The sequence below is a fragment of the Saccopteryx leptura genome, chromosome 11 (assembly GCF_036850995.1).
Source record: "Saccopteryx leptura isolate mSacLep1 chromosome 11, mSacLep1_pri_phased_curated, whole genome shotgun sequence".
Classification (NCBI taxonomy): Eukaryota; Metazoa; Chordata; class Mammalia; order Chiroptera; family Emballonuridae; genus Saccopteryx; species Saccopteryx leptura.
This window is the reverse complement of record NC_089513.1, coordinates 56,169,778-56,174,558: the sequence shown is the minus strand read 5'-3', so window position 1 is coordinate 56,174,558 and position 4,781 is coordinate 56,169,778.

The window sequence follows — 4,781 nt, the reverse complement described above, 5'->3', positions numbered from 1 at the left end:
CCATAAGAAATGATGACATCGGAACATTTACAGCAAAATGGTGGGATCTTGATAACATGATACGAAGCGAAATAAGTAAATCAGAAAAAACCAGGAACTGCATTATTCCATACGTAGGTGGGACATAAAAGTGAAACTAAGAGATATTGATAAGAGTGTGGTGTTTACGGGGGGGAGGGGGGAATGGGAGAGGGAAAGGGGGAGGAGGAGGGGCACAAAGAAAACAAGATAGAAGGTGACAGAGGACAATCTGACTTTGGGTGATGGGTATGCAACATAATTGAACGACAAGATAACCTGGACTTGTTATCTTTGAATATATGTATCCTGATTTATTGATGTCACCCCATTAAAAAAATAAAATTATTAAAAAAAAAAAAAAGACTCTTAGCGTCAACTTTCCGAACACTAGGAAAAAGGACAGATTCCTAAATCCTCTAAGTAAAAAGACAGGTCACAGAAAAAAAGTTCAGGAATCCTAATGGCAAGAGACTTCCCAACAGCAATGCTGGATATTAAAAAAAACAATGGAGCAAGGCCTTTAAAATTCCGAGGGAAAATAATTCCCGGCCCAGAATTCTATTATCTAGTCAAATTATTGATCAGTTATTGAAAAGAGATTTTAGATGTGCAAGGTCTCAAGGTTTACCTTCCGTGTATTCTTTTCTAGAAAGCTGCTGGAAGAGGTCCTTCATCAAATAAGAGAGTGAGCCCAGAAGGGGGAGACACGGGGCCTCACAGGGAGCTCAGCACAGGAGAATGTATTGTAGAAAGACAGGCGACAGGAGGCACCCTGGTTGGAACAGGAAAGGGACTTCCAAGAAAGAGGTCTTATGAAAAAAGGTAAAATTGACAAGATTATCTGAGGCATTTAAATGTACTGAGAGATTAGATAAATGGCAGAGAATTTGAGGATAAATGAACAATAGATACAACAAAAAACCCCCAAATCTACAAGATCCACAACAAAATAAAATGGTAAAAGAAGAAAAATTTAACTAGTGTACATATATGGCTCAACTTGAATAATATTTAATTATCATAAGAATGTAAACCTTTATGTGCATACTTGTGTTTTTATGTGGGTTAGGGTCAAAAAGAACTCTCTCTTCATCTTCTATAACAGAAACTAACAAGAACTATCTAAAAGTTAAAATAAAAAAATCTAGAAACCATAGCATTCATATTTTATTTAGAAAAATAGAGACAAAGAATAGAAGAAAAAAAACTGAGTGGTTGCTTTCTAAGGAGTCAGAAATGGGGATTGGAAAAAGGGACTTCTTTTGGTATAAGCCTTATAAACCATTTGGCTTTTAATTTTTTTTTTTTAAATTTATTTTTACTTAAGTGAGAGGAGGGGAGATAGAGAGACAACCTCCTGCATGTGCCTCGACCGGATCTACCCAGCAACCCCGGTCTGGAGCAGATGCTGAGAACGGAGCCATCCTCAGTGCCCAGGGTGGTGCGTTTGAACCAATGGGCCATGGCTGTGGGAGGGGGAGAGAGAGAAAGAGAGAGAGAGAGAGAGAGAGAGAAGGCAGGGAAGGGGTGGAGCAGTAGACGGTCACTTCTCCTATGTGCCCTGACCTGGAATTGAACCCGGGACTTCCACATGAAGTGTTTTTTTTTTTAATTGAATTTTAGAGAGAGAGGAAGAGAGAGAGAGACAGACAGACACATACACACACACACATCGATTTGTTGTTCTACTTATTCATACATTCATTGGTTGATTACTGTATGTTCTCTGACAGAGGATTAAACCCACAACCTCAGCATGGGACATTTTAACCAACTGAGCTACAGGGCCAGAGCCTTAAAATGTTCATATACTTTGTAAAAACTTTGCTCAGAAGGGAGGAGAAGAAGAAAGGCAGGAGGAGGAAGGAACCTATAAATTAGTTCATATTTAGATAACTATGATCCATTACAATTGAACACATTGCTGTTCCCAAGAGCACTTGCATTTTAAAAGGTGATGAGAACATCCATTTACACTGTAGCCCAAGAAAATGAATCAGACCCCATCACAGGTAAATGGGGATAGATGTGGAAGCCACGTAAACTGAGGACATTCCCCAGCACCTTGCAAACCACAAGTGAAAGACTGGGTAGAAATTGGATAGCTAGAGAAGAAGGAGAAGTGATTCCAGAAGGTGAGCGGACTAAGGACATTTTCTTAATTTCCACGACTCTGAGCCGGGTCCTTAGTGGGTGAGCGCGAGGAAGAAGGAACACAGCCAAATGTGGGAGGCTTAGGGAAGTACTGGGCATTGGAGAAGAGGGTTGAGGTGGAGATAGGAAGAAGTTGGAAATTATGTTAATTTGCTTGTGTGTGTGTGTGTGTGTGTGTGTGTGTCTGTGTGTGTTTGGGGTTGGGGTTGGGGGGGTACTTATTATGAACAGCCTGGGAAATCAAACTCAGAAGCCAGGGGTGTTACTGACTCATCAAGAACAGAATGATGGGCCCTGGCCGGTTGGCTCAGTGGTAGAGCGTCGGCCTGGCATGCAGAAGTCCATGTTACCTAATTCTTTATAAATATTACTTTAATAACAGCTTAACAAATCTAATATAGACCAAAAAAAAAAGTCAAAGTGATTAAGCAAAGGAAAAGATGTGTAGACGTCGGCCTGGTGTGCGGGGGACCCAGGTTCGATTCCCGGCCAGGGCACACAGGAGAAGGGCCCATCTGCTTCTCCACCCCTCCCCCTCTCCTTCCTCTCTGTCTCTCTCTTTCCCTCCCGCAGCCAAGGCTCCATTGGAGCAAAGATGGCCCGGGCGCTGGGGATGGCTCCTTGGCCTCTGCCCCAGGCGCTAGAGTGGCTCTGGTCGCGGCAGAGTATCGCCCCCTGGTGGACAGAGCGTCGCCCCTGGTGGGCGTGCCGGGTGGATCCCCGTCGGGCGCATGCGGGAGTCTGTCGGACTGTCTCTCCCTGTTTCCAGCTTCAGAAAAATACAAAAAAACAAAACAAAACAACAAAAAAAAGAACAGAATGATGATGATCTGGGGGACATGCTGCATTCTTTCCTAACTCGTGCGTCTTGTGCAGAGAACATGGGTAAGATAAGTGTTCTCAGATAGTCTTTGTGAAATTGCCAATGGCACATCCCTTTGGAAAGCAATATGGTAATAAAGGCCTGTGAAAATGCCCATACACTTTGAAGCAGTCATTTTATTTCTGGGTCTGAATCCCGAACTAATAATTCTTCTAAATCTAGACAAATCTTTGTACAAAGACTCACCCTGCAAGTGTCATTTATAATGGCAGGGAATAACAAATAATGCTGGCTTACATATTTGCTTTCTTTTTTGTGTATTTTTAATAACAACGTGAATGTATATCTATGCCTAACTGTAGAAATTTTTATTGCATCGATTGGGGTGACACTGATTGATAAAATTATTCAGGTTTCAGGTGCACAGTTCTACAGTGCATCATCTGCACATCGCATCGTGCGTCCACCACCCCAAGTGAAGTCTCCCTCCATCACCACGTACCCCCCACCTTCCTCCACCTCCTCCACTCCCCCACCCTCTTTCCGTCCTGCAATTCCCACACTGTTATCTGTGTCTACACATCTTTTTTTTTTTTTTTTTGTATTTTTCTGAAGCTGGAAACGGGGAGAGACAGTCAGACAGACTCCCGCATGCACCCGACCGGGATCCACCCGGCACACCCACCAGGGGCGATGCTCTGCCCACCAGGGGGCGATGCTCTGCCCCTCCAGGGCGTCGCTCTGCCGCGACCAGAGCCACTCTAGCGCCTGGGGCAGAGGCCAAGGAGCCATCCCCAGCACCCGGGCCATCTTTGCTCCAATGGAGCCTTGGCTGCAGGAGGGGAAGAGAGAGACAGAGAGGAAGGAGGGGGGTGGGGGTGGAGAAGCAAATGGGCGCTTCTCCTGTGTGCCCTGGCCGGGAATCGAACCTGGGTCCCCCGCACACCAGGCCGACGTCTACACATCTTTTCCTTTGCTTAATCACTTCGACTTTTTTTTTGTCTATATTAGATTTGTTAAGCTGTTATTAAAGTAATATTTATAAAGAATTTGGTAACATGGAGATACTGTGTTAAAAACTAGTAGGAAAAGAAAGCAATACATCTATTATTATCACAACCTATTTTTTAAAATTTATTTATTTATTTTGCAGAGACAGAGTGAGAGAGAGAAACATTGATTTTTTTCCCTTTGTTTCACTTATTTATGTACCCGTTGGCTGACACTCTTTTTTTTTCTTTTCAATTGAATTTATTGAGGTGACAGTGGTTAATGTAAGTATACAGGTTTCAGGTGCCCAGTTCTGTGACACAGCCCTGTACACCTTACTGTGTGTTCACCACCCCCAAGTCAAATCTTTGTCTGTCACCTTTTACTCCCCACCCCCTTTCCACCTTTTCTCTAGCCCACCACACTGTTGTCCCTGTCCATGAGGCTTTATCTCCTTTTTTTTGTTCTTTTTTGCTTCATCCCTCTACCTGCCTCACCCAGCCCCCACCCTGACAGCTGTCAGCCTGCTCTCTATGAATGATTCTGTTCCTATTTTGCTTGTTAGTTCATATTGTTCATTAGATTCGACATATGAATGAAATCATGCGGTAGTTGTCTCTCTCTGGTTAATGTTGTCACAAAGGGTAAAATTTCCTTCTTTTTTATGGCTGAGTACTATTCCAGTGCGTAAATGTACCACGGCTTTTTTATTCACTCATCTACTGATGTGCATTTGGGTTACTATCAAAGCTGGGCTATTGTAAATAACGCTAAAATGAACATGGGGGTGAAT